This window comes from Netta rufina (assembly GCF_964035555.1).
Source record: "Netta rufina genome assembly, chromosome: 1".
In the NCBI taxonomy this organism is placed as follows: Eukaryota; Metazoa; Chordata; class Aves; order Anseriformes; family Anatidae; genus Netta; species Netta rufina.
Window position 1 is genome coordinate 184,543,180 of NC_140123.1, and position 27,338 is coordinate 184,570,517.

A 27,338-nucleotide genomic window follows, 5' to 3' on the forward strand; every position below is an offset into this window, starting at 1 on the left:
TAGAGCTCAGTGACCTAGAAGGTCTTTTAGTTTTACAGTCCCTGACATTAAATACTGTTTCAGGGAGATGTGGGCTGGTGATCATTCCAAGCCATGATGACTTTTTCTAATGCTTTTATGCTTACACCTCAATGGAGCAGAGCAGATGAACTTTAAGAAGAGAGAAGTGATGGCCACAAGTTATACAATACCACAGACTAAAAGTGAAATTAGATGTTACCAGAATATTTTTTCTTTAATTTCAGTATTTCTCATTCTGTTTTGTGTGTATTTCAATTTGTATTTTTTCATTAAAAAAACCAATTAATCTCTGTTGCACAACATTTTTGGCCCTTGCAAGCAACATTCTTTGTCTTTATTGTGTTCAGATTTTTCTCATTCAAACAGTGTCTTGCTCTGCCTTGATCCTTATCAAGATGGCTTCAAGCAAATCAAGTACATAATCTCATTATTTTATCTGTGCTTCAGTTGTCATGACAGTCACATTAGAATTTTGTAATATTTCATTGTTAACATTCTATAATGTCACTGATTATCTGGTTCCTGCAAAATATAAATTGCATGGATTGTGGTGTTTATTACATTAACAATAGATGGTCTCTATCTTGTAGGCATTAAGTGATAACAGCAACACTGTGTTAAATAGCAATCTTGTTAGCAGATTCAACATGTATCCTTTCCATTTATAGCATTATAAGCATTGTTCCTTATGTTACTACACATGAAATCATGTCAACAAATATATCATATGTAAAAATAACCTGCACTCAGCTCAAACTTAGAAGGAAACTTACAACTTTTTTCAAGAGTGAACACAAGACAGCAAAGGCTTATAAAAATTATTAAAATTATAAAGTTAACTTTTTATTGAAAGAAAATAGCATGCTATTAAAATAATTAAATTTTAAAATATTAAAATAATTATCTAAATAATTAAGAAATAAGATAATTTCTTAATTATTTACTTTAACTTCTCAGATCTTTCTGCAGGTAGACAAAGTCTTTCTGCAGGTAGATGAAGAAATGTAAATCTTCCCCATTCTCACTGCCCTGAGGAGCAACACTTTTCTTCTAGCTGTGCTGTCCAGATCAGTATTTTCAATGATTTTCAGGATTCAACATGTTTCTCATTTCCTCCACTGGGTGTCTGTGTTAACATTTTTTTTTTTTTTTTTTCCTACCTGCTGCAAGTTTTTCTACCCTGTATTTCAGTCTAGGTGCCACAACCCATATCTCTAAATATGAGAACTTATGGAAAAAGGAAACCAAATAATACTAGGATTCACAAGTACTTTCTTTAAATTTGTAGCAAAAGATCCTGGAAATCATCTCTGTGATAGAGAACGTGAACTTTCGTTCCTGTATGAAGAGAAACAATGACATTGTCATAGTTATTACAGCCAAACAAATACCTTTGAAATATTTTGACTTACTGAAGTTTTAATGAGATCAGACCTTCTGTACGTTGGCCTTTATTGTACTCACTTCTCTTGGATATGCAGACATATAGAGAAATCCTACCAATTTTACTATGTTCAGAATGAAATTACATTAACTTCTGTAAGGCAATTGCTGCAAATTCATCAGTTCAGCAATTTTGCGTATGTATAACAGCTATTTTTCCAGCTGTAGTCGATAACAAACTATGACAATGATTGTTTCAAGATGAATGATTTCCATTTTCTTTAGACGGATGTTGTTTGCATCTTCAAGTATCACTTAATTTCTTACCTGTTACAAATCCTCAAGTAGATATCAATTTAGTGGGTAAGTTATCGGAATTTCTTTCTCAACTTTTCTTTCTCCACTAAATTAATTTCAACAAAGTTTAATGTTTCCTGTTGATTTGTAGAATGATATTCTGTTTTCTTTCATTTATGCATATGCTGGACACTTGTGTATCGTAGAAGTACTTTTGTCACACCATTCTTTCAGCAACCCTTTTTCATTTTTTTTTTTGTCTTCACAGAAACAACTACTGCACATGTCTCTGTAAAGTGACAGGCTGACTCAACCTCAGGAAATTATGGTAGATTAGGAGGTTTTTTGGATTAGATTATTACATATCCTTTCCCCCTAAAATGTTAATCTGGCACAAATTTCGACTACCTTTTACCAAAGTTCATGACTTGTATTTAGGCTACATTTAACTAGTTTATTTAAAGATCATCTTTACTTTTTTATGTAGGCTTTCCTCATTTTATTTTTTTCTGCATCTATGACTATGGATGGGTAAACAATGCAGTGGCAATGGTTTCATAACAAGACAGCACTAAATTTAAGTAAAGGTTGAGTTACTACTTTGTTTCCCCCAGCAAACAGTTAACATTTTACCTGCAAAACCCAACCAGATTTTTTCTGTTAATTTTGCAAAAAGTTTATTTGCACCATCTTTCTTCAAACTGAATCTTCTTGGGAGTAATTCCACATAATGCAGATATCGAGATACAATATTTTGCAAATTATTTTCAATGAGTGCCTTGTTCATTGGTGTACCATCACAGTCAGAAACGATAAACTTGTTTCACAAAGGTATACCTAGTGTTTGTTTAATGATATATATTTTTAGTAGTAGTAGTAGTAGTATCACTAAAAAAAATGTTAGGACCAGATGTCTAACAAATCAATTATGTAATGAGTTATGTTTAATGTTGTTTTTTCCCCCCTTCTCAAGAAAAGTGAGCAGTGTTGTCCTTTAAAATGGCTGCTGTAGTATAAAAGAAGAATAAGTATTACTGTTTTAATGCAGTTCTGCACAGAGACCAGACTCCAGTGGCACATTCCACATTGCATCTAGAAGCCTGTCCTTATCAGGTGCTGTCTGCCTTACTGGCCTTCTCAGAAAAAAAAAAGAAAACAAACAAACAAACAAAACAAACAACAACAACAACAACAACAAAACTGCTGACTGCAGGGGGTTGTCCTTGAACAAGTGAGGATGCCAAGAAAGATAAGTTTCATATCTCTTTATTCAAAGTAGTTTTAGTAATTAGGGACATTAAATAAGGCTGTTTCTGTGAAATAAATGACACAAGATACCAGAAAAGTGGTATTTTCTAGTCTACTAGAAAGTAGTCTATGTCTGTGGAAAATAATTCAATAAACATGCCAAGAGGAAGTCACAATATAAGGCTAGTAAGATTTTAAAATGACTTTTTTTAAACATATGCGGGAAGGGGCGGGAGGGGGGGGGGGAGGAGAGGGAAGGGAGGGCTTAAGTCCTTAAGGAAACCACTCAGCACCTTTTTGTGTTCCATTCAGGCTGCGCTACACAAGATTTGCCACAGTAAAAACTTAATACATAAAGAGATTACCTTTAAAAATACAAAATATGGAAGTTTCTTTTTTGTGCATGTGTGAGGAGGGACTTGAAGGAGAGAAATATTTTACGTGTTTAATTCGTCTATTTTATTTTTCTTTTAAAATTTGATGTTGAAATCTGATTCACACACCCACCCTTATTTACTGTGTCAAAAATCTAGAAATGGTAAAATTGTTGATCCTAGATTGTAACAAACTATATCTAAGAGACCTCTCTTGGAAGCCATTTGAGATTATATTGTCCCATGAAACTTCCTTATAATAAGAGTTAATGTATTATTTAAATGTTGCTTAATAAGGTCCTCTAACGTCTTTTAGAAGGCATTAAAATTTTAAATCTATTTGTGAGAAAATCACAGAATATGTAAGGCAATATGTACACAGAATATGTAAGTGTGTATGACACAGTTACAGAGTAAAAGAAATAAAGAAAAGAAATAAAGACACACACACACAAAAAAAAAAAAAAAAGAAAAAAAAAAAAGAGAGAGAACCTGTTCTGAAACTCAGAGCCAGACAGCGCAGTTGATTTAATCAGTTGACTTAATGTCAACCAAATGATTTTTTATAGCTCTTTGGTGGGTAACATGTGTATCGGTTACACCAAACAATTGAAACATTAATAATTGAAAAGGATTGTGTTCCTTGGGTGGGAATTGTAATCACTGTTGTCAACCCTCTCCTGAAAGCTGAGTCGCACCAAGGCCTTTAAAACACAATGGTTTTTCTGCTCTCATCTCATTATAGATCCTTCTTCCTCTGTGCAAGTGATTTATTAGCAATTAAATAATCCAGAAATTAAAAATAATCTCAGAAATAAATCTTTAAAAATTTCATGTACTACTCAAATGTTTTTGTCAAATCTGCAGCCTGTCATTATATCTGTAATACAGATTTATGGAAAAAATCTTTTTACCTTCATGTCACCTGCCTTTTTTTTTTTTTTAAAATTATTTTTTCTTATAACAAAATCTGGCATGGAAAATGTTAAGGCAGAATACTCACAGCACGAGTTTTTATCATGCCGTGAGCCCTGACACATTATTATTTAAATCAGTACATTCACGTTATTTCATTTTCACACTATAAGTTCAGTGACACAGAAGTTATTCTTTGATTGTTACCATGTGGTCCCCGTTTTTCTTCTCAGGAATGCCAAGTAAGACAGTGGTGTTTTTATTTTTCTTCTTTTTTTGTAGTCGTAGTTATATGGGGAAAATCACATAATTTCTGAAATGTCTTATCATTCTAAAATTAAACTAATATTAAAAATTAGTTATTTTATTTGAATTAACTAATGGGTAATTATGGCAATTTTACAGTTTTCTCTAAGTCATCTGTTCCTCCATATTAAACTAATATATGATATTATATTGGTTTATATAAGTCAGTATTGTCAGCATATAAGTCATATATAACATTGGCTTAATATACAATATTCTGTAGTCATACACAATAATCTGTAGTAATGTTTTGAAGCACAACGGTTAACATTCACTTCTGGAAGCTGAGAAATCTAATGTTGATTGTTTGTGAGACAAAATACCGGGGCCTTACTTTTATAATGTATTATGCCACAGGTACTGTTGAACTTCTTTTTGTATGCTGGATATTTTTGTGATATTTGGGAAAGAAGTACCAGAGTACACAGTTCTGTCACTCCACATTTCTTATAACCAACTCCTAGTGCAAGCTATCTGTATTAGAAGTGTAGATTGCTTATTTTAAGTGCTCTTATGTTAGAGTAGTATTTTCTTTGGTCCTTTGAAAATTTTTGTTTCCAAAACCATTTCTTGAATTATTATTTAATTCTATATTTACAATGAACTGTTACTACTACAGTAACGTATCCCCAACTGAGAGACAAATATCAGGAAAAGAAGACATTTATTCTAAAGAATCACAGTTCCAAAGGCAGGTAAACTACAATGTTATGTATTCAAGTAAGATATACTATTCTCAAGGTTTTCTAACAAGAAGAACTAATATTGATTCTGTAGTAATTAGACCAGATAATTTTTACTTGGAAAAGTTAAAAATATCCGATACAATGCATAGTAAAGGGAATCAACAGGTTTCTTTCTTGAGTTTGTGTGGAGTATCCTCATGCTTTTAGCTCTCTAGAAATTGGTGTGTTTTTGGGATAGCCTGTATCCATTTTCTGATGTGTTTGAGAAAAGAGCTAATATGATAGAAATGTTTCATACGGGAGAGAAAATAACTTGGAATACTGGCAGCTGGACTTTCTGTTCTTCCCCGGTACAGTTTTGTTGGTGTCACAGATGCAGACAGACATCAGCCTCTTATTACCTACCATTTGAGATGCCTATATAAGAAAAGCCAAAGGAGAAGGAGAAATGGCCATGAATGTGCTTTCAGTAAACCAATACATTTCTAGTAATGAGTTTAACATTTTTTCCTCCTAAAATACTTTTTGTCCATCTTTTTCTATCCTTGTCATATTGATGGTCTCTACTGTAGAAGCTATGTTATGTATCTTGTTATCCTTCTGAACCATTTCCCTTATTAAGTGAGATCTGATGAAGTATGCTAGTTATTCTTAAGTAAATTTCTTATGAGTTCACCAGAGCTCAATTTCCTTCAAAATTTCTGCTATTTTTACTAGTGTGATTGCTCACTGCAAATGCATAACACAGCACAATTTCAATGAAAGTCAAAGAGAATTACTGAAATGAATAACAGAGGAAAACAGAAATCAGAGGTCTTTATCTCTTACCAGTTTAATATGAATAAATTTTTGTGGTAACCCACAATTTAAAGTATTCTACTATGCTGCTACATGTTATGATCTACAAATACTCAATAAAATCAAAGTCAATCTGCAAGTAAAAATTTACCTACTTCTGTCATGCAAATTCGCATCAACTTTACTCAGCTGATAGTCAGCAATCTCACAGATTGCAAGTACCTCTTTTACATCTGTTTCCTGTTATTTACTGTAGTTTTCATTTACTCTTCTACTTGGATATAAATGTTCAAGCCTGGTCAAACCAAGTTTTCTCTTTGGCTCTTTTCTGACAAAGAGACAGATACTGTGGATTACTTTTAATTGATTTTTTGACCTGTTGCTGTGTGGTTTTGTGATACAGTGTTGTCTGTATAATACCCTGTAGTAATCAAAAATTTCAATTTTTGTTGCCATGAACATCCATCTACCTATCTGAGCCTTCAGTTCAGCAATAGTCTAAGTACTATAAGAAATAAAAAAAAAAGAGTGAAATATGAAATTTTCAATTCCATGAAAAAATCCTAAACTAAAATGTATTTCTTTACAAAATAAAACTGATATTCATAAATTCCTCAGAAACAGAAATTGAAAACATGATTTTCTTAAATTCATATGCAAATACACAAAAGTTGTTATAGTGATCCAGATCAAAATACATATAGCCAAGACTTCTTCCTTCAAAAGTGGTCATTATTATTTGTCTAGGGAATAATAAAAAACATATGTGATATTTACCCCTTACATTTCTCAAGGCTTTAATTTTTGTCAGCTTTGGATATTTTCTAAGCATGATATTTGTTACTTTGTAACTCCACAGTGGATACCTGACAATTTGCTTGAATTCCTGCAGAGTGTTGTAAGAATTCTGGCAACCATAACGTTTTTCCAAGTTATTAGAAGAAAATCCTTCTTTTTTTTGTTTGAATCTACCCCAAAATGTAGTTTTGGTAGCCTCCATTTCTATATGAAAAAGGACTGCTACAAGCTGGCCCCTATTTTTGATCTCCAAGTATTCAGGCCCTGCCTTAAAATTTACTGAATTTACTTACTTTAGATGTATTTATTTGAATACATAAGTAAGAAATTACTGTACATTTCTATCAATAAACAACTGATAGAAATAAGGAGAAACAAGAAAAATGACTGCTGTTTACTAACTGAAAGATGACATTCATAGGAGTACTGAGAGAAAGATATTTCATCATTTCATTGTCTGCTTACTGCAAAGTCTGCCAGAGAACAGCAAGGAGGACATTCTGCTTCTTAGAAATGTCACATGTGATATGTTAGACAGATCTGCAGATATTCAGAAATTAAATGAAAAGGATTTCATAATATTGTTGGTATAAAACATTGTACTAAGGCATATGGTTTCATCAGTATTACTGCCAATTAAAATCTCAGTCATTTTCTGTAAAGAACAACATTAAATCCAGCTAGTACAAACACCTATCATTTTCATAGAATCATAGAATATCTTGAGTTGGAAGGGACCCATAAAGATCATCGAGTCCAACTCCTGGCACGACACAGGTCTACCCAAAAATTCAGACCATGTGACTAAGTGCACAGTCCAAACACTTAAACTCCAACAGGCTTGGTGCAGTGACAATGTCACTGGGGAACCTGTTCCAGTGTGCAACAATCCTCTCAGTGAAGAACCTCTTCCTGATGTCTAGCCTAAATCTCCCCTGCCTCAGATTGACACCATTCTTGCATATACTATCACTGGTGACTAAAGAGAATAGATTGGTGCCTTCCCCTGCCCTCCCTATCGTGAGGAAGCTGCAGACCATGATGAGGTCTCCTGTCAGCCTCCTCTTTTCCAGGCTGAACAGGCCAAGTGACCTCAGCCATTCCTCATATGTCTTCCCCTCTAGGCCCTTCACTTATAGCCCTTGTAGCCTTTTTTTGGACAAACAGGGACTAACATGACCAGTCACAGCTAACATAAGTCTATGGTTTGATCCAGGGTCTATAATTCAGGACTGAAAAAGACTTGTATTCTGCAAGGAGTAGATCTAGGCACACATATATAAGGGGAGCACAGAGTTACTTACATAAGTTTTAAGGGTCAGAATTTCTACTGCCTGTGGTGTAATTGCCTGAAGTAACTAGGAAAATAAAACATTCACATTTTTAAGGAAAAGGTACAGCATTGAAGAGGCTTGCAGGGTAGGGCATAACTGCATTACCTGAGCGTTCCCTAGGCTCCCAACCTGAGATGCTATCGCACTGGGGAAAGTTGGTGTGCTAGCCCTAAGGAACAGCACAGAGTGTAGAGTGGAGTGGAGACGCCACAGCTAGGCTCTGTAATCAGGTGGGGACTCGATTGTTCTTGTGCACAAAGCTGCACTTTTTGCCACCCTGAGCCAAAGACCTGTCATGTTTTGACAAATGCTGTACCCTAGTGTACTTTTTGCTCATTATAATATCATTATAATACCAAAACACATCTCCATCCCAAAAGCTATCCACCTCTAAGGTTCAACCAGCCCTCACTGAGCATGCACCCTGAATTTCTTGGAGCCTATTACTTTAAACGGAGACAGGAGAACTTTATACCAGTCATAACTAAGATATGCTTAACTAGAGCCACTCAGGCTCCACCTAAAAGATAGAAAATAATATAAATTGGCCCAAGAAAGAGGGGATGTCAGGGAAGATACCACCGTCAGTGGAGATACCATCCCGAGGAAATACAACATCCTTAGGACCTCTTGACTCCTGGGATCAGTTGACGGGCTGAGCCTCTCTTCCCCCCCCCCTTTGGGACGCCTTTGGGTGAGATCTGAATACTTGTTTATAAATCTCTCTAGAGTCTTTGATCTTTTTAACACGTTTATTTCCAGGCCGTGCACCTGTAACACCCGTAACACCTGTAACACCTGTGTATTTCATGCTTGCTAGCTTGCTCTGCAGACAGTCACTATCGCTGGCAATCCAAAAGAACCTGATTATCTGTTGCTGTAATAAACCATACTTGATTGCATTGTGATAGCCCTCATTAAGTGCAACTAGAGTAAGTGTGGTTATCTGTGATAGTTCAGTGTTCTGAATCCAACCAGACCCCCAGATGGTTAATGTGTTGTTGGTGAATGTCTGAACAGACCCCCAGACGGTTAACGCGTTGTTGGTGAATGTCTGACTGGTTCAGTACCCTGAATCTGACCGGGCCCTTAACAGTTAATCAGCTACACCCCTTAACGTGACACTGCCTTACTCTTCAGAAAAACTGAATGAAAAATTGTCATTATTACTATCCTATTTTAGCAGAGATTTATACTTCTTTTCTTATCAAGTGTAGATCAATGAATAATACAGCCTCCCCTTTTCACTATCATTTTCAAGTTCTGTTAACACATATCTCACTCTCTTAAGTTTACTGGCTAATACATGTACATAATTGGAAGTTGATTTGATTGAACATTCCATAGAAGAAAGTTACATCTCATTCTGACATAAGAAATATCTTACCAAAAAGAAATTTTGCCCAAATCCTTAACAAGTAAGAGTTAAAGCTTATAACAGAAATGCTCCATCAGTCCAGCACTGGTTTGCACTGTTAAAGTTATGACAATATGAGGTTATTATCCAGGAAGAATATTTTCAAAACAAATTGTTTTCAATCATTATAAGATTTTACTGGGATTATGATAAAAATAAAAATAAAAAATAATGTTTCCTAAAATAACATTAACCTGGAGATAGGTTGCATTTTATTTCTTTGGTGGAAACAGAATATTAAAAAAAAAAAAAAGTATTTTAATTACTTTTAGATAAATGAACTGATATGATATGAATATATGAACTGATATGCAAACTCACATGTAAGGGAGAAAATTCCCAGTGGTACACTCAAGTTATGCTCATAACATATTATGCTGTGTGGTAAGAATGTGATAAGTTCCTACACCATTTACACATACGATCATGAGGCATTCTGGTATTTTCTTCTAGTACAGAACTCTCAATATACAACAAGTTAGCTAATTGTTGAAATGTTGAAATCAGTTATATGAAGAAACTCATAGTGACCCTGTCACTCACTAATTCATTTTCATTTAATTTAAAAATCAAATCAAAATCTTCAATGCTGAAAGCTTTCACATTTCAGAAAAATTATTAGAATGTGTAAACCTGTGGATATAACCTGTCCATCCCCCTCTCTTCTCCCCCCCCCCCAAATAAATAAATAAATAAATAAACAAACTAAATAAACTATTTTCTTTCATTTATGTGGTGTTAGAAACCAGATATAGATTTACTTATTTTAAGCCACCTGCTTTTCTTACTATTCTAGCTTCTATTCCTCTTATTAGTCTGAGAAATTCAAATTTTTATAAATACTAGTTCCATCGTTATGCTGGAAGTTCTAGACAGCTCTTCTATAGTACCATTATTAAAATATTAAAGCTGGCTGGAATAGCTGTGACTAAATGCAATTTTATAGAAACCAAAATGGTTCCTGAGAGGCATGTTGGTTTCAATGATTTGTTCAAAGGGAAATTTTCTGCAGTCCAGGGCTGCCTGGTCACCTTTAATGAAAAAGAAAGCGAAAAAGAGATGAATTAAAAACAAACAAACAAACAAACAAACAAACAAAAAACCCTTGTGTATTATATATATATATAATTATTTATTATATATATACATGTATATAAAATCTATGTAAATCTGTTCTCACTAGAACATTTGTAGCCATTCCAATGCAGGACAGAAACAGTTTTTGAAAGTTCTGACAAACTATTACTGTCATTTTCTGTCGAGTTTTCTATTGCATGTGATGATTTTCACTGAGAACTGTCATATCTGAAGTACTAAATTAATGGTTCAATGAAGCCAGCCTCTTGTTCTGTAGTTTTTCTCCTGACACACAACTTTATATTTTAATACTTGTAAACAGGTACTGTAAAATAATAAAAAATGAGTACAGAACATGAACTACAAATTTCTTATTAAAGGTTCTTAATATACTGTCTGTTAGCAGGGAAACTGGTATAATTCTATTCAGTAGCTCAAGTGAAGTACAAAACGGACTCTGTACCGGGAGGGGTTTGTGTCCAGGCAGGTACTGAATATCTCCAGAGAAGGAGACTCCACAACCTCTCTGGGCAACCTGTTCAGTGCTCTGTCACTGTCACAGTAAAGAAGTGCCCTCTCATATTCAGCCGGAACTTCCTGTGCTTCAGTTTGTATGTGTTGCCTCTCATCTTCTCACTGGGCACAAATGAAGAGACTGGTTTCATCCTCTCAACACCCTTCCCTCAGATATTTATACACATTGATGAGGTCTCACCTCAGTCTTCTCTTTTCCAGGCTAAATAGGCCCAGTTCTCTCAGCCTGTCCTCATATAACAGGTGCTCCAGGCCTCTAATCATCTTAAGTAGCCCTCCTCTGGACTTGCTCCAGGAACTCCATGTCCCTCTTGCACCGGGTAGCCCAGAAATGGACACAGTACCCCAGCTGTGTCCTCATCAGGGCTGACTAGAAGGGGAGGATCACCTCCCTTGACCTGTTGACAACACTCTTCAGAATGCATCCCAGAATACTGTTGGCCTTCTTGGCCACAAGGGCTCATTGCTGGCTCATGGTCAGCTTGCTGTCCACCAGGACTCACAGGTCCCTCTCTGCAGAGCTGCACACCAGCAGGTCAGCCGCCAGTCTGTACTGGTGCTTGGGGTTGTTCCTTCTTAGGTGCAGGACCCTGCACTTGTCCTTGTTGAACTTCATGAGGTTCCATTCTATGATACACTTCCAATTCTAATCCAAAAATAAACAAAACAAAACAATGCAAAAAAATGCACAAAACAAACAAACATGCAAAACAAAAAACAATAAAATAAAATAAAATAAAATAAAATAAAATAAAATAAAATAAAATAAAATAAAATAAAATAAAATAAAATAAAAATACCCAAACGCAATAACAACAAAAAGTCACAGCTTCATATTTCAGTTTTAATCACTGGAAAAGTGAGATAATCTAACATTTTTGAGAAAATATTCAGAAGTATGCTTCTACTTTAACGTTATATTAAAACCTTTTGATAGCAAGATTCACATGGACCTTTGCAAGTACATGGGATCTGATGGGTTGAGTCCAAGAAAATTGAGGGAATTGGACAAGGTCCTTGCAAGTTCTCTATCAGATATATGTGGAGATTAAGTAGATCTCTGATGACTGGGAGAAATGTAGATTTGTCACTGATCTTCCAAAAAAGATCCACCGATCAGTCTGAGAAACCAGAGACAGGCCAGTTTTATTTCAGTCCCCATGAAAATCTTGGGTTTTTTAGGGGTAAATCATGCCTGATTAATTTGGTTGTGTTCTAAGATAAACGGCTTGTGATGGAACTGTGATTGAAGGGAGAGCAAGGGATGTCATTTGTCATGTCACTTTTTAAGACTTTCTACGCTGCCTTCTACAATATTCTTCTATCCATTTTGGGATGAGCCATCCATGGTGTAGATAGATAGATGGACAACTAGATGGATTGCATGATAATTGGACACAGAGAGTAAGTGGTTAATGAGCTCTCTTTTCAGAGACCAAAACAAGTGAAGCAACACATGGGTCTCTCCTTGTGCCAATCTTGTTTAACATCTTCATAATTGATGAGGTAAAATAGTACTTGTTTATTAAGTTTGCAGACGACACCAAACTGTAGTAACCAGTCAGTATACTAGCAGGTAGGGCAGCCATACAGAGGGACCTGTGCAGGGTTGAGGAACTAACCAACAGGAACCTCATGAAATTCAACAGGGACAAATGCCAGTCAATGTACCTGGGGGAGAAGAAGTCCCTTGCAACAATGCAGACAGAGGACTGAGTGCTGGGGAACAGCTCTGCAAAAAAGCCCCTGAGGCTGTCACAGACAGCAAGCTGAGTATGAGAAAGAAGTACCTGGGAAAAAAAGAGGACTAACACCCTCTGGTCTGCACTGGTGGGAACACGGCTAGTACATAGAGGGATGGCATTATCCCCTTTTGCTCAGCACTTGCCTAGAGTTTTGGTTATTTCTCATCAGGAAAGACATTAATAAACAGAAAGGAGCTTGAAGGTAGAGTAAAATCATAATTGTCTTTATCTTATAAAATATCAGAAAGAGACAGATGGTAACCTGCACTACAAGGCTGGTCAATCAGCTCCACAGATAATACCATATAGTGTACCTGACTTATTCTACTGTTCCATACTCACTGCTTTAAAGTGAGAATGTAATTCTCCAAGATCAATAAGGGTAAAATTGTTCTGTAAAAATTATGCTACTGAAAAAAATTAACTTTATCTGTGAAATGGCAGTAATGGAAAGGATTTTTTGTTGTTGTTAGAAGCTATTTGATTTTTATTTTTAGCAAAAAATAAAGACTTGAGTGAGGCTTGTGGCAGCACTACACAGAGTCACCACCACTACCCCACAGAAGTGTCAGAGCCCTCCACTGGCACAGGTGCTGCAGCATGTTCTGCAAAGATTCAGGCCATAGTGGAGCCAGCAAGCAAAAACCAGGCAGAAGAGGAAGTAAAAATTCGTCCTTACATACTGCTCTTAAGGACCATCCTTTGAACTAAAACTGTTTTGATTTGAGTGCAGGGAGTGTAGAGGAAGATGTTTACTGCCAGTGAAACTCAACTTTGTGTAAGATTTAGAAATTAATGGAAAGCACTAACAACATGAAAACTTATTATAGTGTAATTAGGCTAAAGTATGACTTTGAAGGCCTGTTTGGAAGTTTACATAGTATGGTTATGACATAGGAAAAAAAAAAAAAAGTGAATTTAACTATTTAACTGCTTCTCTCTCTCTCTCTTTTTTTTTTTTTTTTCTTTTTCCCTGAATATGCTTGCTTTGTTGTCATCTTTCCTTTCCTTTCCTTTCCTTTCCTTTTCCTTTTCCTTTCCTTTCCTTTCCTTTCCTTTCCTTTCCTTTCCTTTCCTTTCCTTTCCTTTCCTTTCCTTTCCTTTTCCTTTCCTTTCCTTTCCTTTCCTTTCCTTTCCTTTCCTTTCCTTTCCTTTCCTTTCCTTTCCTTTTTTTCCCCTCCACAGCACATTTTATAGTCAACGTGTCATTGCATTAAGAGTTTTAGCTTAATTTGCATAATGCTAATGGCACAACGGCAGGTTTGCTTAACTATCCATACAGGAACAGGATTGCTGCACCCCCTAAAAGAAATGGATCAATTTGCTAAGGAAAAAAAAAAAAAAAAAAAGCTAATACTAGACTGTCAGCCAGAAACTGATTTCACTGCTAATATAGAGTTGTATTATCTCAACTAAGCAGACATGTGTCATTAACTGGGAAAAAAACAAACAAACAAACAAACAAAAAAAAAAAAAACATAAAATCCTAACAACTCTTTATCTCATGATGCTCATATTATGCAATGGAAGGTGGGGAACTTGTTGAAATAATTTAACTGGAATTAAGTTGACAAGAGACAAAAAAATCCAAAATTACTACACACCGTCTGATACTGTTGATTTTTTTTCCCTTTTTAAAAAAAGAAGTAAAAAATCTTCTCTGGTTTCCACACAGTATTTCAGACACTTGTCAATTAAGACTAAGTCAGGTGTATGCTTTCAATCTCATCTTTACTGTTAGCAGGAATTCAAGGCACCAAGTGAGACAATGAATATTATTTTTTTTTATTTTTATTTTTGTTAATGTAATGGGATCTTTTCACCAGGTCCAGATTGATAAAGCACTCTTAATTCCTACTTGGTATCAGCTCTGGGTCTTGTCTGTAGAGGAGAAGTTTAATCTTTTTAAGTTGTATGGACTGGTTTCCTTTTAAACAAAGAAAACCAAAATGAACTAAACCAACCAAACTGCCAAAAAGTCCCTCATATTTTTTTGAGTCTGTTTTACTTATTGAGGATTTATTCTTGTTATTTTCTGACTATATGGTAAAGAAAATTTATCTACTACTTATAAAAAATATATTCTAAGGGATAAAAGAGGGATTCAACCATATCAGGCCTCTTCATAACTTACGAACAATAAAAGTTTTTTTTTGAAAACTGCTACACTGCTGCATAGACTTTTGACAGTACTTGATGCTTGCAAACAAAAATGAGATCAATATAGGCAAATTAGTATGGAATTCTAGAAAACATAAAGAATTACATTTACCATCAATGAAATCCTGATCGTCCTGCAAAGGATCTCTTTTGGATTTTCTTGCATTTTCTCTAGTTGGTGCTTGCATGTCCTAATAGCATTTAGAAAACCCAGATAATTAAAGCAATAACAACCCTTGCCAAAAAAACACACGTTTGTTCTCAGAAAAAGGCCACAGAAAAGAAAATGTTGTTAGCAAAATGTCAACAGTGTGAAAGCATATAGAATAAACTGATCTTTCAGGTTATACAAAAGAAAATGATCATATTATTAGCCACTATTTTTTTTTTCTTTTTTCTTTTTTCTTTTTTTTTTTTTTTTAACTATCTGATAATTCTGAAAAGATTTTAAAGACTGATGAAACATCAGTCATTTATTGTTTTAAAATATGTGATTACCAGCCATGGGTCTAAGGAAGGAAATATATAGAAGGATTGATAGAGATTAGCACAAAACCACTATGAATTGATTATTATGAAGAGAGATCAGAAATACAGCATAGGAGCTTAGGAAAACAACAACAATGACAACAAAAAAACAGTAGTCTCAGGAAAAAAAAAAAAAAAAAAAAAAAAGAGAGAGAAAGAATAAAAGAATAACCAGGTTGAATTAGGGATATTGGCATGAGTGTGGGTCAGCTCTTCTTTTGAATTGTTAGTTTCTCCCAATCACAAATTAAAGGAGATAACAGAGAGAAGACACAAGGATTCTGATAACACTACATGGTCTAAACCTGTCAGAATTAAAGGTGTTTCTGCTGTTTAACTATTAAACTATGTTATGTCTTATGCACTGCCTCCGGCAAAAGAGAGAAAAGATACAAGGAGACAAATGGATTTCAAGTAGATTTCCTTTTGGGGATCAGGAGGCACTTGTAAAGTTTATGGAAAAAATAAATGAGTAAAATCAAAACTCTTAATTTGGAATCAGGGGTTAAAAAATGAAAAACAGAGAAAGCAGAGAGGGACAGAAGGGTAAATGAGATGAGCTGGGAGGGAATAGTAATGGCCAGGCAAAACAAACAAACAAACAACAAACATTTTTTTTTTTTTTTTACTATTCTTTGTTAGATAGCATAAAACACATTTTTTTTTTCTTTTTCTTTTTTCTCTTTTTTTTTTTTTTCCTTTTTCCTTTTTCCCTGTAGTTCTTCACTATCACTTACTGCTAGAGGCAGAGGTTCATTCTGTTCTTGTAGCTAGTGATATTCAAGATATGAGACTTTGTTCTAGGGTAAGAACTTGAAAATCAGTGGGACTTAAGGATGGGTTTATCTTTCTAATCCACTTGGCTTGACGCTTGTTTTTATGTTATATATCCCCAAAACGGTAGGTAGGAAATGTTCTTGAGAAAGGGGATAACAGTGGATTATTACAGGTGTTAAATGCTATGTATCTACAGGACTTAAATGTATTGCTTTGAATGTTGCAATCTGATGAAAGATTTTCTTCTCAAAAATGAGAAGAAAATTCATATTCTTATAGATATGTTGTTCATTATTTTGCTTATGGAAGTTTCACTTGCATTAGTGAAGTTATTGAGAAGTAAATAAAGTAGATAATATTTGAGGGCTCTGCTTGACAAGATGTACATGATGTTGCAGAGTGACAGGATACTTCTGTGTATTTCCATTTAAATGGGATGACATTTGGTGAGCAAATTGTCTGGGGTGAAGTTCACATATTTTGCAGTTATACATGAAGAACACTGCTTGATTTAGTTTAATTTCTTGGAGTACAGGCCATGGATTTTTGTCTGGGGTTACTAGAAATGGAAATCTCTTTCTTCAATAGAACAGTAGCAAATAGAAAAATTGAAGACATTTCTTTAGCAAGAGAGTCCAGGTATAATATACTTCCCAAATGGCACAGACAGAATCAACCATATGGCCTTTTTTTTTTGGACATCTGTAAACAACAGACTACAAGTGTTATTTGGCATCGAAGAATTATTTTCAGAGCTAACTCTAATGAGTGAGAATGAGGTCAAGAACAAAACAAAGTAGTGTTAAAGCAGAATTTTAAAATTGATTAAGATTACCAAAAGAGACTATACAAAGGTCTTTCTTGATGTAAGAACCACATATTGAGGAAGCACTGTACCATTGATAATGTCCTTTTCTTTCTCCATTGGCCTAGTTTTAGCTTAATTTCTTGTGTGTTGTGGTTTAAGCCAGCAGGCAGCTAAGCACCACACAGCAGTTCACTAACTCCCCACCCTTAGTGGGACAGGAGAGAAAACTGAAAAGTGCAAGAACTTGTGGGTTGAGATAAGAAGAGTTTGAAAAGAAATAGAAAATAAACAACAACAACAAAATGAATAAATACAGCATGTGATGCACAATACAATTGCTCACCACCAAACAACTGATGCCCTGACAGTTCCCCAGCAGGGGCAGATCCCACTTCCATTCTCACAGCCCCACACCCTCACCATCACCCTCACCCTCACTACCACCTTCACCACTGCCCTCACCACCACCACCCTCACTGCCACCCTCACTGCCACCCTCACTGCCACCCTCACTGCCACCCTCACTGCCACCCTCACTGCCACCCTCACTGCCACCCTCACTGCCACCCTCACTGCCGCCGCCACCACTGCTGCCGCCACCGCTGCTGCTGCCACCATCACCACCCCAGGAACCTCCCCCCAGCTTTTATTGCTGAGCATGACACCATATGGTGTCATTTCACCAAAGGGTGAAATATCCCTTTGGCCAATTTGGGCCAGCTGTGTCCCTTTCCAGTTCCTTGTGATCCCCCAGGCTCCTCACTGGCAGGGCAGCACAAGGAGTTGAATACTCCTTGGCTTTGTGTAACCACTGCTCTGCAACAACTAAAACATCAGTGTGTTATATGAAATCCAAAACACAGAAACATACAAGCTACTAGAAAGAAAAGTAACTCTACCCCAGCTGAAACCAGGGCATTGTGCCAACGGCATCAGAAGGTCTTACAGGCAACAATTTTATAATAAAGTATAACAAGTTATAAGTAAGTATAATTAAGTATAAGATATTCTCACTCAGAAGCAGCCTGTTGCTTTTTGTTTGTTTGTTTGTTTTGGGAAGCAGTAGATTTTGAATTCTGTGTGTGGTTTTCCAGGTATCATTAAGTGATTGGGCACATAAATAAATTATCTCATGTTCAAGAATTATGGCAGTTTACAGCACATCAGCCAGACCATGCTCTTAATGCACAGTAAAAAAAAAAAAAAAAAAAAAAAAAAAATCTTTGGAAAAACAGTTTTCTGCTTTGTTTCTTTCCCTGCAAGGCAACATTACAGTCTGTTATTCAGAGTTATTTGATGCTACTTCATGAAGAGCTGCAGGCACATTTTTGCAGGAAAGAAGTATTCCTAAGTGTTTATGGGGTTAATTATCCCATAACTACTTATACCATAACTACTTCAATTTCCCTTGATCGTCTTCTTGCATATAGCACTGGTGAGACTTCACCTTGAACATCATGCTGAGTTTTGGGCACCTCACTACAAGGATATTGAGTTGCTAGAATGTGTGCAGAGAAGAGAAATGAAGCTCAGTCATATTTTTTTTAATTGTTTATAATTTATTTATATTTTATTTCCAATAGATTTGGTATAAGTTTTTATGAAATATTTGCACTGAATTGCAAGAATGAAATATGAAAAGGAGCTGCCTCAAAAAATTAATATTCAGTCTTTGATTGAAGCAATGTATTTAAACCTTTCAAAAATATAGATTAAAAAAAAAAAAAAAAAAGAAAGACAACTTGGAAAACAATATTGCTAAATATAATCTACTCCTGTAAAGAATGTTCCAGCAATTCATGTCAATAGAGGAATTGAAGGGTAAACCTTGAGTCTCTGATATCTGGGGGGTTTTGAAATAGCTAACTATTGTGACTATTGCATGGGACACTACACAAGTCTCTGATATCTGGCCAAGAGATTAAGGAGAAGGGGAAAGCTGAAGGACAACTAAAAGACAAAGCTTACAAGGGACGCTGCGCAAGTCTCTGATATCCAGCCAAGATGTACAAAGGAGAAGGACAAAGCATGGGAGGAAGACTATGAGCCTTCAGCATGAGAGACCCACAGAGGGACCACCGGAGACTGATACGCATGCTCCAGTGGGAGGGTTCAGATTCTGGGAACTAATGATAACCCTGCCTTTTCTAGAAGTAGTAATGAATACGTATTAGCATAGGAGCATAAAAACCAGCAACGTGATGTAACGTGTGTGTGTGTTGGAGGAGCCCTGACTCCCCACACACCAAGCGCTGTTTACTTGAATTTATTGACCCCATAAATAAATTTTATAAAGCTAAATTGACTCAGGATTTATAACACTCCCTTTCACATACTTAGAAAAAAAAAAAAAAAAAAGGTATATATTTATACCTTCAGGTCAATTCAGCTAAATATCATCTACAGAGGTAAAAAGACAAATCTTAAAGAAGAGAGAGAAAGAAAGAGAGAAACAGAGGAAGAGAGAGAGAGAGAGAGAGAGAGAGAGAGAGAGAGAGAGAAAGAAAGAAAGAAAGAAAGAAAGAAAGAAAGAAAGAAAGAAAGAAAGAAAGAAAGAAAGAAAGAAAGAAAAAGAAAGAAAGAGAAGTTCAATTTAAAATAAAGGTCTCACACATTTATATTTTCATATTAAAATGAAAGTACCAACTTAATGATGTTCCAAGTCTTTCCCTGGCACTTATAGAATGTAAATGAACTGCATGCCATTTTTCTTATGTTTTCATAAATAAATTATTTTCATTTTAGAATAATAAGTTTGTAACAAAATACCACCCATATAAGTTTCTTTTTATTTTTTTTATTTTTATTTATTATTTTTATTTATATATATATATTTACAAAGGCTTCTATCAAAGAACTAAAATCATATAAAGAGCTTGTGATGACAACAGTTTATAGGTCCTCTCTATGTCTGAATATCCAAGTGCACAGAAATCAATAGCTGGGAAACATGTATTGTTAGAGTTAACTACAATTTCTGAGCAATAGAGAATTGGTGCTCATGCATCCTGCCAGCCTAAATGCAGAGCTTACTTAAAGAAGTTAGTATAATGCGGAAAATTGAAAATCTCTGTCCTCAGCAGTGCAAGATTAGAAATGCCATTTTCTTTCTGAAACTGTTTCACAATTTTTTTTCATGTTGATAATACAATTGAAAGTCCATAAAGAGCTTATTGGTCTTTTCAGTGGGAACAATTCAATCAATAGACTTGCAGCTCTTCACAGCTTAGCATGTTAAATACAATTTAGCATGTTATGTTTACATGTTTTCTGAGCTGTATTGTATGAAAGTTTTTAACAGTATTTAGGTCCACTGTTGAGATCCTAACAAGGTTATCTCTAGAAGTTCCTCAAGAAACTTTTGCTCTTAACTGAATTCAAAAGGATGCAAGTAAAGATTTCACCAGAATTTAAAAATGCCATTTGATATTAATGGCAATTTTATCTAATACATGTACTCTGATTTTAATTATGAATCCATAGCTTAATAGTTTTCAAACAAGAAAAATAAACAAAGGATTTTATAATTATCAGAATTTATGTTTAAAAAGTTGCTGATACACAGCAATAACAAGATGATTTAGGGCTGACTGCCTTTTTTTTTGGTTCCTTATGTAAATAATTTACAATTAAAAAAAAAAAAAAAAAAAAGAGAGAGAGAGAAAAAAAAAAAAAACAAAAACACTACATAATTGTAATCAATGAAAAAAACATCATGTAAAACTGGAGAGTCTGAAGATAACATTTCCCAATAGGTTGAAATAATTTTTATTAGTTTTACTTGCTGAAACATATAATCTCAGTATCTGTAAACTGGTGTTAAAGTGAGTATTTTCAGAGAATCATCGCTTTCTGACAAGACGATTCTCTCTGAACAGCTCACTCACTCTCTACAGAATGTGTTTTTACTCAACTAATGCCTGTTTGCTGTGGCTTTCACTCTCTCATACAATCTCTTATGTCTGAGTGTTCCCTATTGGCAGGGCTAACACTTGTCCTCTCTTGAATGATGGATACTTGTCAGAGCACCACTGGTGACAAACCTTCACTTTGGTCACACACCTCTGTGTACACCCTTTTGTGCTATCAGTCTGTTTGCCTCTTCTTTCCTCAGCACAGATCACAGTGCAGTTTATCTCCTCATTTTAAAGTGATAGTGTAGTGTAAATCTGAGCAGAGGGATTTCCCCTACTACTACTGTTGTTTTTTCCTACTCTTGATGTTTAGACATAGCATTTTTACCCTCAACTCTTTTTTCACCCTTGAAGCCATTTTGCAAAGTGACTGAGCAGCAGTTATAAGGATAAAAATGTTTATTTACACACAGCTCTGCTGTTATCACTTAGATACACCGATTTATACAACTTCAAGTGGTTCTCTGAGAATAAAAAAATAAAAAGACAAAGAATCAAATTTTGAGTTGTACTATCATGAAAAAAATCTGGAATTCCTTGGTTAAAATAGAGACATTTATTAACTGTACCATCTTATCATGATTATGGCGTACTTTTCTGCTATTCTCATAGTGTTTGCTGAAGCTATTTTACCTTTTCCTTCAACAAAGTCATGTTCTTTCTGACAGCATTCAGATGCAGTATCACACTGATTTATTGAGTATCTGCTGAATTAAAATGCTTACTTATGTCATTAGGGAAATGAAATTATGATAAACTGAGGTGCTTTTGACATGGATCATTGTGTTAATGATCAATATCTCAGTCTTGTAGAACTTGCCACTCCTGCAGGAGACATTTGTACATGCCAATTACAATCTATTAAGGTGTCATTTCAAGTTAGTTTATTGCACTTTAATATTTGCCGTTTCAGAGATTTTAGTGTAAAAGGACCAATACATCAGTTTCAAAAAGTAAGATACTGAATCATGAGTGAAATAATATGTGTGGAGCTTGGTGTTAAAAAGAATTTATATTTTTACTGATGGTTAAATCATATTTTTTATGAAAATCAGTGTATGCAATAATTAACAAAAACACACTCACAAAGGCTACATTAAGTTTGCAAACAGAAAAAAAAAAAAAAAGTGAACTTTCAAAGTGAGGATTTCTTTTTGTGGGTCTTATTATTCTTTAGTTATTTGGAGAAAGAAGGTCATGTGACAAAAAAAATAGCAAAATTAGTTTAGTATTTGTGAAGTCTACTTATAAATTATTTTACAGAGTGATTTCAAAAAGAATAAATTGATAAATTAGTGTTATAAATCTGAGAAATACTTTCATAAGGTCATGCTGTGATACCATTGTATTTCTTTCACATTGGATGTAAAATAATGTTGTTCGAGTACAGTTTCATAGACATGACTGTGTTAACAATGGGGCATATTGTACCAAAACTTTCAATTCTTTACCCTTCGTATTAATGCAAGATGATCATTAGCAGTAGACAAGGCTTGCCAGTTTGTCCAGAAATACTATTTATTGTCTTAAATACTGCAAATTTACATTTTAAGACTGAAAGTTTGCTATTCAAACATAACAGAATACAACAATCTAGATAGTAATTAGATAATAATAAAATTTTATCATTCTCACACTATTGTTTGTACAGTCAAAAATTATGATTAATTTTTAAAACTAGAAACTCACCAAACCATCTATTAAACATCTATCCATCTCTCCACTGATTTTAACTATTACTCTTATTTCGTCTTCTTCTTCTTCTTCTTCTTCTTCTTCTTCTTCTTCTTCTTCTTCTTCTTCTTCTTCTTCTTCTTCTTCTTATTATTATTATTATTATTATTTTATTGTTATTATTATTTTTTATATGCAGTTCCTGTTCTGGCAGGTCACTCATCCACTTTGGCTGAGAAAATAGAATTAATGATAAAATAGTTATTTATACTTATATATATACATATTAGGAAGTAGTTCTCAGAATCATTTGTTTCTGATGGCTGATGAAGGAGTAAAGGACTATGGTAATGTTTCCATTAAGTTTGTTAAATGTAATTAGAAATCTTCTACATACAGAAGAAACCAGTTCTATGGTTGGTGATGCCAGAGGAGATCATGAAACAAACTGCAGTGGTAGATTATTATGGCAATGCATAAGAATATTAGGTGGAAAAAGCTAAAATAGGTAAGATGAAAAGACTGTTATAAGTGTATAGAGTATCACAGAATCACAGACTCACAGCATTTTAGTGGTTGGAAGGGACCTCAAGAGATCATCTGGTCCAACCCCCCTGCCAAAATGCATTCCCTACAGCAGGTTGCACAGGAAGGTATCCAGGTGGGTGCCTATATCTATATCTATCTATATCTATATCTATATCATCTATATCTATATCTATATCTATCATCTATATCTATATCTATATCTATCTATCTATATCTATATCTATCTATATCATCTATATCTATATATCTATGTATATATCTATATCTATATATATATGTATATAAATATATATGTATATGTGTACATATATATATATACACATATATCTATAGATAGATAGATAGATAGATAGATATCTATATCTATCTATCTATCTATCTATCTATCTATCTATCTATCTATCTATCTATATATGTATATATAATATCTACAGTGTAGGAGACTCCACAGCCTCCCTGGGCAGCCTGTTCCAGTGCTCTGTCACCCTCACCATTAAGAAGTTCTTTTGCGTATTGGTGTGGAACTTCCTCTGATCCACTTTTGGCCATTGACCCTTGTCCTGTCCCCACATACCACTGAAAAAAAGGTTGACCATATCCCTTTGTCTCCCACACTTAAAGTATTTATAAACATTAATAAGATCCCCTCTCAGTCTTCTTTTCTCAAGGCTGAACATACCCAGGTCTCTCAGCCTTTCCTCATAGTGGAGATGCTCCAGGCCCCATATCATCTTTGTTGCCCTCCACTGGACTCTTTCCAGGAGATCCCTGTCTTTCTTTTGTACCCAGATGCAAAGATTTGAAGAAATATGCATAGGTATACCTGTTTTGACTTTACACTGGACATGATGATGGGCTCTACTTAGGAGATGTAGCAAAAGAAGCCATTGTCCTTTTGAACTACAGCTGTTTTGTTGTTGTTGTTTTTATATTAGTCATTTGCATTGGTTTGTACTTAGTTTATGAATAGTCCTTTTCTGGTGATAAGTCAGGAAAAAAAAAAAAAGTAGAGGATACTAAAGGTAGTATCCTATATTAGTAGTAGAGAATACTAAACGATGTACTAAATGGTGTATAGTACAACAATGTATAGTCCTGCAGCTAATTCTCCTGTTCTTGTTCCCAGTCTTTCCAGAACATGGTGTTGTAGCCTAACAATATATCCATCACTATGTTATTGTCTCACCTTTATAAAAGATCCTAAGCCTGGCAACATAGTTGCATTTCCGTGAATGGAAGGGCTTTGTACTCTTTTGTACTGGCCTTGCAACAGGGACAAGGCTCTGCTGTGATTTTAGCTGCAGAGACAAATTCTCTGACAAATCTCCTCCTAAAGTAAAGGGACTAAGAAGAGGAAATACTGTGCTATACTGGGAATCTATATTGATGAATGTAATGCACTGCTGGAAGCCAAAGAGTAAAACTTGTTTTTCTCCTTTCTTTTCCTCACCTTTCTTTACTGAATACATATCCACAGTCAGGTGGATATGCAGGCACATTTCCTGGCATAGAGAGAATTCAGCCATGTTTGAAAACAGGTTTGGTAGCTCAGTGGATGGAAAAGTGAAATATGAAGGGCCAGGATGTTCATTATAACAGTGGGATATACAGCTTCTGAGATGCACAATTAGTTCATTTTTTTTTTCAGTGTTTTACTCGGACTTGCCTCCTTTAGTGTGTCTTTTGTGTGTAACTGTAAGAACAGTTAATGCAGACCAGAATCTCTTTGGGGTACAAGAGATTCTTATGCTTGTTATCTGAAGAACAACATCTTTCAGGAGTGCTGCTACTATTGTAAATATGTAATATATGTAATACATATAATACAATAAATATATAATATATGTAATACATATATGAAATAAAGCTCCAGTTGCCCTGAAGAGCAAAGATACTGTACCTAGAAAGGAAATATTGAGATCTGAAAATGGTCTATTAAAGATGGATGCAAGATTTTTTTGTGTGTTAAAGGAAGACTACTAAATAAGGTTAATGTCAGGCATACCAACACAGCACAATCAACAAAAAGAAATAGAACAGCACAAGCCAATTTCTGAGAAATCATGAAATATATAATAAATAATGCCCTTTAATAAAACTCTTAACCATACCTGTAAACACATATGGCAGAGGATCCCTGAGGACCTTTGGCTAGCTCAGGTGCAATATTTGAAGGACCTCTGCTGCTTTTTGAAGTTGCGTGTATTTGACCGCTGGGATATGTGCCTCACTTGTCACACAAACAACATAAAATAGCACAGCTGCCAGTGCAAATGCAGATATGACATCAGCAGGGCCATGACGGAAAGAGAGGGAGCAATTTAGTTTATCCTGGGGAAAAAAAAAAAAAAAATCTAGTTGGCATAGGAATTTTATGATTTTAAATACAACTTTGTGTTTTAAATGAAAGAACACCATTTTTCTCAGACACAAATAAAAGAAAAACAAACAAACAAACAAACAAACAAAAAAAACAGAACAAAACAAACAAAAAAAATGAACATTATTGTCCATCACCAGGGGCCTGATATTTTTCCTCTGACCAGTTAGTGCTATGAGATTATAAATCCAGAAAACTAATGTGCTCTTTTCCTTCAACAAAACCGATGTGTTTTTGTTTTTTTTTCTGCCTATTAGAAATATTTGCTATTTCTCTGTTTTGAGTTTTCTTTTTATTTTCTATCACCTCTTCATGTTTAGATGAGTAATTTTAGGATCATAAATTACCTTTTTTCCCCCTTTTTAGTAACATGCTAACCATGATGTTTCTTTTGTCTATAAAGTCTACTATTACTTTTACAATTGCTAATATTACTGGTCATGTACTTTTTCACCATATTGTCTGGAGAGGAAGCCTTTACTCAGAAAAGTAGAGAAGTGGAAGGGTTAGCATTTTTTCTCATATAGTAGCAAATAGCCTGCTCTCTAATTGTTATCTACTGCTACTTTACTCACAATTTCAAGTAGGCTGAGATGGGAACAAAAGCCAATGCATAAAATGTTTAAAGGGATTGTACTCATGTTGTCTTATCTGCTGAGAGTTCTTCTGCCTCCTTGCTGCAACACAGGGTGTTTCTGAGAACAAAGTTTGACTGTGATAATGGGGTTTGTTAGCTCTGACTCTGATTGTGTAGGTATGGATGCATATGTGTGCATGTGCCTGTAAGGTGTTTCCATGTCCTTTACTCTCTTGCGATGCTCATCTTCTCAGGCCTTCAAAGGACTATATATATACGGGACTGTATTTTTGCAATGTCTACTTAAAAATCAATCCAAAACAATCAAGACTGAGGATTCTGGGCCCTTTAGGTCTCTTTGTATTTGAATAATAAATGTAACTGGAGGAGGTTAGATTGGATGATTTTAGAGCAAGCTGGTGGGTTTGCTGTTCCTTGAAAAGACATATTCTTAACAAAGGCAAAAATGCAGTGACATACTTGTTTTCTGGAATAAAGATGTTAAAAATGAGAGACAAGAACAGGATGGATATACAGTGCTGTCTCTTATGTTAATTCTTCTGTTTGATAGTAAGGGTAAAAGGAAGCAAAAAAGTAAAATGACAGAGTATTCCACAAAGACTGATAAGATTGTAACAAAACGAGAGCTTCAAGTCATTGATGAAAGGCAGATAATAAAGAACAAGAATCACAACAACCAAGGAAGAAATGTGGGAAATAAAAGCTGAAAAGAATTGAAATAAAACTGGCTTAGAAAAGAAAAAACATAAATAAAAATGATGTTGCAGGAAGAAGAATGGAAGAAACAGACTGGACAAGAATAAGAGATGTGGGAAGGGTGGCATATCCATCCAAATAGCCATCAAACAGACAATATTTTGCATACAGTGGATATTCAGTTGGATATGATTTTAACAGAAAATAACAGAGTGGAAAAGGACAGAGAAGTCCAAAACAGTGTATTTGAAATAATGGAAACTAAAAATGAAATGTAAAGTCAGGAGATTCCCAAGGATCTGTATTTTGCTTAATTACACA